We start from the raw sequence: 12,909 nt of genomic DNA, 5'->3' as shown, positions 1-12,909 counted from the left end.
GCCCCTCCCCTGGCTCATGCACATTCTCTCTCTCTCTCTCTCACTCTCTCTCAAGTAAATAAAATCTTTTTTAAAAAATTAAATAAAAATATAAAGTAAAAATTATCAGTAAAGAAATAGATGGTAGAAGAACCAAATGAAAATATTGGAATTGAAAAGTACCAAACTGAAATTTTTAAAACCTCACTGGATAGACTTAGTAGCAAAATGGAGATGACAAGAGAAAGATCCAGATCAATACAAATCATCCAATCTGAACAACAGAGAAAAGAAGAAAAGTTCCAGGATCATGTCATAGAAGTCACAGAATGAGAAGAGAAAGCATAGTGCTGTAAAAACATCGCAGAAATAATGGCTGACAACCACCCAAGGAAGCTGAGTGACCGGGAAACAGGCTCAACCCAAAGAAATCCAAGCCCAGACACATTATAAACTGTAGAAAACTAAAAGACATCTTGAAAGCAGCCAGAGAAAGTGAAACATTACCTAGAGGGGATAATTCAAATGACAGTCCACTTCCTCATCCAGAAACTGTGGAGGCCAGAACTTAAAGTGCTGAAACAACTGCCAACTCAGAATTCTATATCCAGTGCAATAGCTCTCAGGAATGAAGGTAAAATACAGACATTCTCTCATGAAGGAGAGCTAAGAGAATTGAGAGCTGGCAGACCTGCTTTAAAGGAAGAACCACAGGATATACTTCAGACGGAAGACGGAACTTGGAACACTGGGGGGCAAAGAAAGAGCAACAGTGGTAATATTTGGTCTTCTGTCCTCAGTTCCTGAAACATTTCCAGAGCCTTAAAGGTGAAAGGTGTGCCTTGTTATTCTTGACAAACCCCTTTCAACCGTACCTGAATTTGTGTTAATGAAGTGACTTTGGGAAACGCCCAAGGATGGGGGCCCAAGGGACTGCTGTGATTGGAGGGTTAGGAACTTTCAGTCCCCACCCTGGCCTCTGGGGAGGGAGAGTGCTGAGGATCAAGGACCAATGATCTAATCAATCGTGCCTGTGTAATGAAGCCTTCATAAAAACTCAAAAGAACAGGGCTTGGAGAGCTGGGTTGGTGAACACACAGAAATGTGGCCAGAGAGCATGGGAACTCCCACATACCTTGCCCTATGCATCTCTTCCATCTGGCTCTTCCTGAGTTGTAGCCTCTTATAATGAACCAGTACTCTAGTAAGGAAACTGCTTTCCTGATTCCTGTGAGCCACTCAAGCAACTTATTTTACTATTTAAAACTTTTTTTTTTAAAACATGTCATCTCTATTTTCCCTTCGGATAACATAGTGTTTACACCCTGAGGTCTATGTACGTTGCTGCAACTCTTTTGCTGACTTGGAAGTGAACTTCATTCTTACGGTGCTAGAATCAGAATGTGAGGGCTTAGAGCTCATATAATCTAACGTCCTCATTTAAAAAGAGTAAAGTGAGGTCAGAGAGGAAAGTGAATTGCCTGGACACAGCCTCCATTGTAAAATGGAACCTCCTGTTCCTAAATACCGGGCCCAGCTCCGAGAGGGCACGAGTCCTCCTTTCCCAGCTCAACCACCACCTCGGTCTTCCACTGTCTAGACAGTGCCTGGTGCTTAGCAGACCCTGTATCTACAGTTCTTTCTTTCTTTTTTTAAGTTTTTTTTTTTTTTAATTCCAGTACTGTTAACAGAGTGTTATATTAGTTTCAGGTGTATAATGTAGTGATTTAACAATTCTATACTATCGTATTACTCAGTGCTTATCAAGACAAGCATATTCATAATCCCCTTCACCTATTTCACCCATACCCTACCCACCTTCCCTCTGGTGACCCCCAGTGTTCCTTTCTTCTCTTGCTCTCTTCTCTCATGATTAGTTGGCTTTCTTTAGTGGTACTTGGATTACTTTCTCTTTATTTTTGCATATCTATTACTGGTTTTTGTTTTGTGGTTACCATTAGGTTTGTATATAACATCTTCTGCATATAGCAGTCTATATTAAGTTGATGATTGCTTAAGTTTGAACCCATTCTTTACTCCTCTCATCCCTACATTTTAGGTACATGGTGTCATACTTTATATCCTTTTATTTTGTGAGTCCCTTGACTGATTTTTACAGATATACTTATTTTTACTGCTTTTGTGCTTCCTACTTTCCTTATTCTTCCTTATGGTTTTCCCTTTCCACTCAAAGAGTCCCCTTTAACATTTTTTGTAGGGCTGGTTTGGTGGTCATGAATTCCTTTAACTTTTGTTTGGGAAACTCTTTATCTCTCCTTCTATTCTGAATGATAGTCTTGCTGGATAGAGTATTCTTGGCTGCACATTTTTTCCTTTCAGCACTTTGAATATATCATGCCCCTCTTTTCTGGTCTGCAAAGTTTCTGCTGAAAAATCAGCTGATAGCCTTATGGGGTTTCCCTTGTATGTAACTGTCTTCTCTTGCTGCTTTAAAAGATTTTATTTACTTATTTATTTTAGAGGGAGACAGAGAGAGAGAGCAAGAGCAGGAGGAGGGGCAGAGGGAGAAGGAGAGAATCTCAAGCAGACTCTGTGCTGAGTGTGGAGCCTAAATTGGGGCTCAATCCCATGACCCTGAGATCATGACCTGAACTGAAATCAAGAGTTGGGCACTTAACCAACTGAGCTACCCAGACACCCCTCTTTTGCTGCTTTTAAAATTCTCTCTTTATAACTTTTTTTTTTTTTTGCCATCTTAATTTTTATGTCTTTTTGTGGACTTCTTTGGGTTGATTTTGTTGGAGGATCTCTGTGCCTACTGGATCTAGGTTTCTGTTTCCTTCCCCAGATTTGGGAAGTTTTCAGCTATTAGTTCTTCAAGTAAATTTTCTGCCCACCTTTCTTTCTCTTCTCTTGGGATCCCTATAATGTGAATGTCATTATGCTTGATGGAGTCACTGAACTCCTTAAGTCTATTCTCATTTTGCATAATTTTTTCTCTCTCACCTGCTCAGCTTTACTACTTTCCATTAATCTGTCCTCCAGGTCACTGATTCATTCTCCTGCCATCTAATTAACTATGTATTCCATCTAGTGTATTTTTAATGTCATTTATTGTGTTCTTCATCTCTGATTGTTTTTTTTATTATTTTATTTTATTTTTTATTTTTTAAAGATTTCACCCATTTATTAGAGAGCGTGAGAGAGTGAGAGAAGGAACACAAGCAGGGGGAGTGGGAGAGGGAGAAGCAGGCTTCCTGCATAGCGGGGAGCCCAATGTGGGGCTCGATCCCAGGACCCTGGGATCATGACCTGAGCCGAAGGCAGATGGTCAACGACTGAGCCACCCAGGCGCCCCATCTCTGATTGTTTTTTTTAATCTCATTGTTAAGGGTCTCACTGATGTCCTCCACTCTTTTCTCAAGTCCAGTGAGTATCTTTATGATCATTACTTTAAATTCTCTATCAGGTGTATTGCCTCCATTTTGCTTAGGTCTCTTGCTATGATTTTGTCCTGTTTTTTCATTTGGGACATATTCTTCTGTCTCCTCATTTTATCTAACTCTCTGTGTCTGTTTCTCTGTGTTAGGGAAGACAGCTACATCTCCTGCACTTGAAAGTAATGGCCTTATGAAGAAGAGGTCCTGCAGTGCCCTGCCATGCAGTGTCCCCTGTTCCCCAGAACCTGGCACATCAGGGGTGTCTTCTATGTGTGTTGTGTGCACCCTGCTGTTGTGGCTGAGCCACTTTTCCCTTCAGCCCAATCATCTGCAGTGGCTCTCTTTGCCTGTTGTGGGCAGTGTTTCGTCCCTGTGGTGTTTATGGACCAGTCAGGGGACACCTTGGGCTTGAGTTGAGTCACACCAAGCATTTGCCAGAGATGCAGTAGCACCAAACTGTGGGGTACTTTCCCTGTGTTGTCCCCTGGGAAGCTTTGGTTGGTGGGCGGGGCTTGAAGTCAGACCAGTTGTCTGCTTCCAGTCCACTGCTGGGGTCTCTGTCTGACTAGTTTGTGTGATTATCTTTCCCTCTCTCTGGCGCAGGAGTCACTGTGGAGTGGTGCTGGCCAATGTAGGGGCTGCTTTCACCCTTCCAGGTCGGTGGCACTGCCCTAGTGGGTTCTGGTCAAGAGCATATTGGAGAAGGCGGATCCACAATGTACAGCATGGAGGTGCTGGGGTAGGGGTGTGATGCTAGCAAGCTTTGCCTCCCTGCTGTGACTGGATTGAGGTGGGCTGTCCAGACGGGTGGATTAGCCAAAGCACAGTGTGTGTGTATGTGTGTGTGTGTGGCGGGGGGGTGGGTAATGGGGTGTGGGGGCGGCAGTGCTAGCAAGTTACTGAGTCCCACAGGTGGCTGTGTGTTTACACTGGGGGGTGGGGCGTGGGGGAGGGGAATGGTGCCTGCCAGGTCCTTTGTTCCTGGAGGAGTTCCCCAGTGATTTCTGTCTCTCCTGACAGGGACGTGCTCTGAGATTAGTAAATAACTCTCCCTCCCATATGCCCCAGGCGTTTTTCAAGCTGCTGCTATACCTACGTGGGCTGTTTGTTGTGCTGTCTTTTTAAGGGCGGGGACTCAGTTTCCTCTCACCCACATGCTCTCCCAGAGCTGAGCCTGCGATTTTTAAAAATTCCACATTTTAAGTCTTGCTTTTTGTAAGAAATGAAATTTGGCCCCCCTGGTTTTCAAAGCCAAATGTTATGGGGATTCATCTTTCCTGTGTGGGCTCCTTGGTGTGAGGGTTTGTTTCTCTCCCCTCTCCATGACTGTGGTGTCCCTCCCTCCCACAAACATTCCCCAGAGTCCATTAGTTCCTGAGTCTCTGCACTTCCTACCCTCTTTGATTGGCCTCTTCTCTACCTTAAGTTGTGGAGTTTGTTCTGCCAGTCTTCAGATTGTTTTTCTGGGTTATTTACACTGATGTGAGTGTTATCTAGTTGTAACCATGGGCCTAGAGTCCCCCTACTCTGCCATCTTCCCTGGAAGTCTCTTTTTTTTCTAAATTGAAGTACAGTTGATACACATTACATTAGTTTCAGGTATACAACATAGTGATTCAACAAGTCTGTACATTATGCTCTACTCACCACAAGTGTAGCTACCATCTGTCACCATACAACACCATTACATTATCATTGACTGTATTCCCTATGTTGTACCTTTCATTCCTGTGACTTATTCATCCCGTAACTGGAAGGCTGTATCCTCCCGCAGCTTTCACCCAGGTTGCTCACCCTCCACCCCTTCTCCTCTGACAACCACCAGTCTGTTCTCAGTATTTATGGGACTGTTCTGCTTTTTGTTTGTTTTGTTGGGTGTTATATTCCACACATAAGTGGAAATAATATGGTATTTGTCTTTCTCTGACTTATTTCATTTAGTATAATACCCTCTGGGTCCAATGGCAAGATCTCATCTTTTTAATGGCTGAATAATATTCCATTGTGTATATAAACCACATCTTCTTTATCTGTTCATCTATCGATGGAAACTTGGGTTGCTTCCACATCTTGGTTATTGTAAATAATGCCACAATAAACATAAAGTGCATATATATTTTTGAATTAGTGTTTTCATGTCTTTTGTGTAAATACGCAGAACTGGAATTACTGGATCATATGGTATTTCTATTTTTAAATTTTTGAGGAACCTCCATACTGTTTTGCACAGTGGTTGCACCAATTTACATTTTTACCTACAGTGTATGAGAGTTCCTTTTTCTCCACATCCTCACCAACACTTGTTATTTCTTATCTTTTTGATGCTAGCCATTCTGACAGGTGTAAGATGATATCTCATTGTGGTTTTGAGTTGTATTTCCGTGATAATTAGTGATATTGACACTCTAGGAATTTAATAGACCCAAGGAGGGTCATGGAACCTCCAATGTATAGCTGGTCAGACAGAAGCACAGGTAACAATCTGGACTTGGTTTGGCATCTGAAATGGGGAAGGAGGGCAGTCTTATGGGACTGAGTCCTTAACCTGTGGGGTCTCATGCTATCTCCGGGTAGATACTGTCAGAATTGAGTTAAATTGTAGGACACCTGCTGGTGTCACAGAATTGCTTGATGTGTGGAAAACCCACAAATCTGGTGTCAGAAGTGAAATAGTGCTGTAGTATTGAGAGAGGAGACACAGGGGAGAGTGAGTTTTTCCTTAGAACCTAACAGCAGTGCTTCAGAATATATGAGCTTCTGTCCTAATAATGCTGTCATGAACATGGTGAGTGTTCCTAAAACCTGGTGAACCTCTAGAAGTATGGTAAGGATCATCCCTACAAAATTACAACATGTAAGAAGAGCAAGACTTCTCTGTATGCCCAGGGAAAGCAGGGCTATGGCAGGAAACAGAGTGGCTAGGGTGGGCAGACTAAGTTGATCTTTCAGAAAAAAGCTAAAATTACAAAGAATATCATGCTTGGGCAAAATACATGCAGGAAAATCTGACAATTGAAAAGAACATTAGACAAATTTACAAGTACAGTTGGAGACTTCACTATTAGTAATAGAACTAGTAGACAAAAAATGAAGATATAGAAGATCTAAACAATATCATTAATCAAATAACTGGCATTTATAGAACACTTTACCCAACAACAGAAAAACATACTTGTCAAGTGCACATGGAACATTCATTAAGATAGACCATATCCTGTTTATAAAATAAACATTAACAAATGCAAAATAATTGAAATTATACAAAGTATATTTCTGACTATAATGGAATTATACTATATACTGTATACTATAAAGGAATTAAACTGGAAATCAGTAACAAAGATAACAGGAAAATCTCAAATCAGTTGGAAATTAAACAGTACACTCATAAATAATCCCCCAAGGAAGTCTTAAGAGCAATTCAAAAGTATTTTAAATGATAGAAAAATGAAATTACAACATATTAAAATTTGTGGGCACAGCCAACAGTGCTTAGAAGGAAATTTATAGCTTTGAGGGCTATTATTAGGAAAGAGGGTCTCAGATCAATAACCTAAGCTTCCATCTTAAGAAATTGGAAAAGGATGAGCAAAATAAACCCACATCTAGTAGGATGAAAGAAAGTAAAGAGTAGAAATCAATGAATTTGAAAAAAAAATGAAACAAATAGTACATTCTTCAAAAAGAACAAAATTGATAAATCTGTAGCAAGACTGACAAAAAAAGAAAAAGTCAGATATTACCAATATCGGGAATAAAATGTGGTTATCTTAATTTGCATATTACTTGATAATAAAGATTAGCATCTTTTTCATGTCTGTTAATCACCTATTTCTTTGATGAATATCCTGTTTGTGTACTTTGCTAATCTTTTTTTTTTTTTTTTAAGATTTTTTATTTATTTATTTGACAGAGAGAGACAGACAGCAGGAGAGGGAACACAAGCAGGGGGAGTGGGAGAGGGAGAAGCAGACTCCCCGCTGAGGTGAGAGCCCGTTGTGGGGCTTGATCCCAGGACCCTGGGATCATGACCTGAGCCGAAGGCAAACGCTTAACGACTGAGCCACCCAGGCGCCCCCTTTGCCAATCTTTTAAAAATATTTTGGAAAAATTAGAAAAACACACTACTTTTTTTTTTTTTTTTAAGTGCATTCCTGTCTGTCTAGCTTGTTAGCATCTCCATACGTCTGGCATCAATCTTCTGTTAAATGTGTTGTAAATGTGTTGTCATAGCCCATTGCTGAACTCTATGTTTTCCTTTGTCTTATAGGAAATATTAATCTGCAGAGTCAAACCTTAAACCTTTTCTCTACAGATGGGGGATTTTGTGTCACTTTTAGAAAGATTCACCCTTTGGTCATTAAAAAAATTCTGTATGTTCTTCCAATGCCTTAAAAAAAACCTTTGCTTTTTGCTTTCAGTTTTTGAATCCAACTGGAATTAATTTTTTGGTGAATATGAAGTAGAAATTGAATTTTTTCTTCCAATTAAATGAGTAGTAAATAGACTTAACACTATCCGGTGAAGAGCTCCTACTGATATAAGATGTCACATCATGTGTTTTCATGAATTGCCATAGATTCATGAGAAGGTTTCTAGATGCTGCTCTCCTGTGGATCAATTTGTCTACACCTGAGCTCATAGCACTGTTTTAATTTAATTTTGCAGTGTACTTTAGTATCTGGCATGGCAAGTGTCTATATGCCCATCTTGTTCTTTGCTTTTCTTGGCAATTTTCTTATATATATATATATATATATATAAACATTAGAATGAACTTACAAATTCTATTAAAATTCCATTTGGGAGTTTTATTAAACTGCGTTGAATTTGCTAATTTTGGAGAACTCATATCTTAATAATACTGAGTCTTTCCATCCCCAAATATAGTATGTCTCCATTTAAGTTGGTCTTCTTATATTTATTTCAGTGGTTTTCATCAAAAATTTCTTGCACATTTCTTGCTGGATTTTCTCCCCTTCTATCAAATTTTCTAAATGATTCTTGCCTGTATATAGGAAAGGGGTTAAACTAGAAGGAATGCTATTACTTTTTCTGAGAAATGAGGGAAGGAGAATGTAGGTAAAGACTCAGAAATTAACAATGCTGTCATTAATTAAATATTTTGGAATGACTTCAAAAGAACCTGAGAATTGGAAATGACCCAATTGTTTATCAGTAAGGAGCTGGTTAAAGAAAACCTGGTCTGTGTACACAACGGAACACTATGTAGCCTTTAGTGAGAAGAAAGCTCTCAATGTACTGAGATATGCAAAGAGCTCCAAGATACAGTATAGAGGGAAAAAGGATAGTATGTAATATGTTACCTTTTGTTTAAGAAAGTAAAGAGTAATAAAAAATATCTGTATCTACACCAAGAAACTGGAGGGATACACAAACTACAAGTGGTTACCTCTAGAGGTGAGGGAAGGAATGGAGTGGTGGTGGCGGGGGGGGGGACCTCCAGTGTGTGTCTTTCATACTGCTTTGATTTTTGAACCATAAAAATGTATTAGTCATTAAAAAAAAAAAAACCTTAGAGAAAATACACACTAAATACCCTTCTTCAAAGATATATCCTCACCCTGAAGATTCTTTTGTCTTTGTTAAATTTTAGCTTTGCCGTAAATACTGTAGTAGTCACGAAGAGGGTATACTTTTACTCCACTAACAGCAGTCTCTGGCTACGGCTATGAAGTATACACTGATATAGTAAGATATAAATTTTTGAATAGTAAGGTATAAATCCTGAATTATTACTAAAAAGACTAACCTTTTCTAGGTTAATAAAGATAAAATATAAACCTTATGGTTTTTTTTTTTTTAAGTGTGGATTTAAGTTTGGACCCCTTGCTCTATTAGTGGGAGAGTCAATTGGCACAAGAGTGCTGGGGGGCTACTTTGGCTTTATGAATCTTAAAAAGGAGTACCTCTTTGACTGGGTAGTTCCACTCCTAAGCATTTCCTGATATACCCATGTGTGCAGGTATCCTGGCCAAGGGAGCTCACAGCGGTGTAGTATAGTGGGTAGACTGTGGCCCAGCCACACCATCTGCCTCGAACCATGAGCTAGACCTTCAGGGGAGGGAGGAAGGGAGCCAAGTGCGGAACCATCTGAGGCATAGACAAAACCTAAGTGGAAGCACGGTTGTTCCCTGCTCACTGTTCCTAACTGCCCGTCATTGCCAACCGCTCATATATTCATGGGGTTGCCTGTGGCAGGAATCTGCTGTGTGTATGGTTTCAATTTAAACACAAAATACTGGTTTTGTTGACTACGAAAGATAATCTGATCTAGGTAAGAGTAACTACTTGTGAACGTTGACTTTACCATTCATTTATCTTTTGTTGTTTTTATGGCCTAGGTGTTGACTAACATCTGTGATGAGAACATCAGTTTCTCTTTTCACGTTCTTATGGCTTTAGGATTTCGGAACCGGGGAGTTCCTTCGTCTCTGTGCTGCTTTCTGGTTACTGAGAGGAACCTGTGAAGTCAGAACCAAATGCTTGCTTCCTGCCCAGAGCCCCCTCCAGTGGCTCACCTTGCTCAGCTGGCCACCTCCTTCTCGGGCAGGGCACCGCGCCCTGGCTTAGCTCCAGGGTCCTTTGTCCCATGCTCACTTGTGGATGATTCCCGACACTTACCCCTCCTGGTTGCCTTCTGTACTTTCCACAGCGTCCATTGAACTAGACTTCTACTTTCCCCCCCGGCGGAGCGTGCTGTCTGGCGTCACCCAGTGACAGAACAGACCTGACACGCGGGGAAAACATGACGTCAACCCTGTGAACAAACACCAGACTTGGCCTAAAGTTGAGGCCACTACGTGGGGCCTGAAATGTACCTACATTTGGTGAAAGTCTGAAGCAACAGGCTAATATTTCACTAGCATAAAACCAAAATCACTCCTGGAGATAAACAGGAGAAAAGAAGGCCACAGTAGAATAATCTGATAGAGATTAAGTTAAAAAAAAATATCCTGAGTAAATAAAGCAATTTTCTTTTACTCTTGCTCAAGGACTAGGTTAAATAAATAGAGATGAGAAGTAGCACAGGCGACGACTAGCCTGGGTCAGCAAGAATGCGGCCACAGCAAATAGCACGCAATGTTGCGGTGACGGAGGCAAACCTCAGGGTATAAGGTGAAGGACAGTCTCCCCACGAGGGGGCTGACAGCCATCAGCACAGGCCTCACAGGCACATTCTTACCTTTCCCTTACTATTGAACTCACAAACAACTTCAGTTCTGGAGAGCTTTAAAAGCCAACGACAAGAAGATGGTGGCAAGCATCCTGAAAACCAGGGAGCATGCATTTTCAGCCATGCACTTTTAACTTGTAATATTTTCAACTTATTGAAGGCAGGGACAAAAAGCAAGTTATCATACTTGCAAGGTTCCTTTTCTTTTCTTTTCTTTCTTTATTTATTTTAAGATTTTATTTATTTATTTGAGAGAGAGAATGAGAGACAGAGAGCACAAGAGGGAGGAGGGTGAGAGGGAGAAGCAGACTCCCCGCTGAGCAGGGAGCCCGATGTGGGACTCGATCCCAGGACTCCAGGATCATGACCTGAGCTGAAGGCAGTTGCTTAACCAACTGAGCCACCCAGGCGCCCATTTTATTTTATTTTTTAAAGATTTTATTTATTTGACAGAGAGACACAGCGAGAGAGGGAACACAAGCAGGGGGAGTGGGAGAGGGAGAAGCAGGCTTCCCGCCGAGCAGGGAGCCTGATGCGGGGCTCAATCCCAGGACCTTGGGACCACGACCCGAGCCGAAGGCAGACGCCCAACGACTAAGCCACCCAGGTGCCCCAATAATTCTTAAGTTTTATTTATTTATTTTTTTAAAGATTTTATTTATTTATTTGACAGAGAGAGACACAGCGAGAGAGGGAACACAAGCAGGGGGAGTGGGAGAGGGAGAAGCAGGCTTCCCTCCGAGCAGGGAGCCCGATGCGGGGCTTGATCCCAGGACCCTGGGATCATGACCTGAGCCAAAGGCAGACACTTAACGACTGAGCCACTGAGGCGCCCCTCTTAAGTTTTAAATTGTATGCTGTTCTAAGCTGCATCATGAAATCTTGTGCCAACCTGCTCTGTCCCACCCAAGAGGTGAATCATCCTCTTGTCCCGCATATTCACATTGTACGTGCTACCCCCCCATGAGTCACCGAGCCCCTTGGTTATCAGCTTGGCTGTTGTTGTATTGCTGTGCTTGTATTTGGGGAACCCCTATTTCACTTACTAAGGGCCCCAAAGCACAAGGGTGGTGATGCTGGCAATTTGGATATTCTCCTACTGTGCCTAATCTACAAATTAAACCTTATCATAGCTATGTATATATAAGAAAAAACATAGTATATATAGAGCTCAGTACTATGTGCAGTTTCAGGCACCCACTGGGGTCTTGGAATGGATACCCTGTGCTGTACTTTGATCAGAGATCCAGTGAACCACCAAAGGAGCACTCAGCAACTGGATTTCTCCAAGTGCAAAAGTATAGTTCTCACAGCTCAGCCAGGGTGCAAGTTTGAAAAATCAGGTAAAAACCTGTATAAACAACTTAAAGAGATACAAAGTTCAAGTTTCAGGTGAAGTAATTTAATCTTCAAATTAGAGTAGGAAAACTATTTGCCATTCCTCTCCCCGTTGGAAAAGGCAGGAGGGTCCAAGTTTTCAAGAGCTAATTATGGCTCTGGCTTCTCCAACATGGGGACTTGTCAACTGTAACAGAGTATGTAATTGACAAAATGGAGAGATTCGACACATTTCGCCCCCAAGCATTTATGACCCGTCATGTAACACTTAAGACACCTGAGCATGCCCAGGTTCTAAAAGCAGAGGCTTATCAATAATCCTCAACTGCTTCCGACAGCCCTCAAGCCTGAAGCTCGTTCGCGAAGATGGAGAGCACAACCTGAGTACCTGCTTGCCCCCACGCTGTACCGGGAGCTACCAGGAGGCCAGCCACGGGTACGGACAGAATTCCCAAGAAATACTCATCCAAATTAAAAAACCTGCTGCCTAAACGTCAAAGCTCCTACCCCTAGAATGTAAAATAACTGGATAACTCTGTTACCCAAATTTCAGAAAGGGAGTAGGCTGCACGAGGACATATGATTCTAGACACTTTCATTATAATGTGTCTCGGAGAAGATAGTTTTGGACTGAAATTTTGGTGTGACTCATCAGCTTCAAAAACTTGGATGTCCAAATGTCTTCCCTGGTTTGGGGAGTTCTCAGCCACTACTTAAAAAAAAAAAAAAAATTTTTTTTTAAGATTTTATTTCAGAGAGAGAGAGAGACAGCGCAAGCCTGAGGAGGGGCAGAGGGAGAAGCAGGGAGCCCGACTTGGGGCTCGATCCCAGGATCCCCAGACCACGACCTGAGCCAAAAGCAGCCACTTAACTGACTGAGCCACCAGGCGCCCCAGCCATTACTTCTTTAAAAAAAGTGTTCTCTCCCTTCTCCCTTCTCCTTCAGGGACTCCAAAGCCATGGATAGATTGTGTGTGTTTTTTTTTTAGTTTT

This window comes from Halichoerus grypus, chromosome 7 (genome assembly GCF_964656455.1).
Source record: "Halichoerus grypus chromosome 7, mHalGry1.hap1.1, whole genome shotgun sequence".
NCBI classification, from domain to species: Eukaryota; Metazoa; Chordata; class Mammalia; order Carnivora; family Phocidae; genus Halichoerus; species Halichoerus grypus.
Note: the sequence above shows the minus strand (reverse complement) of the source record.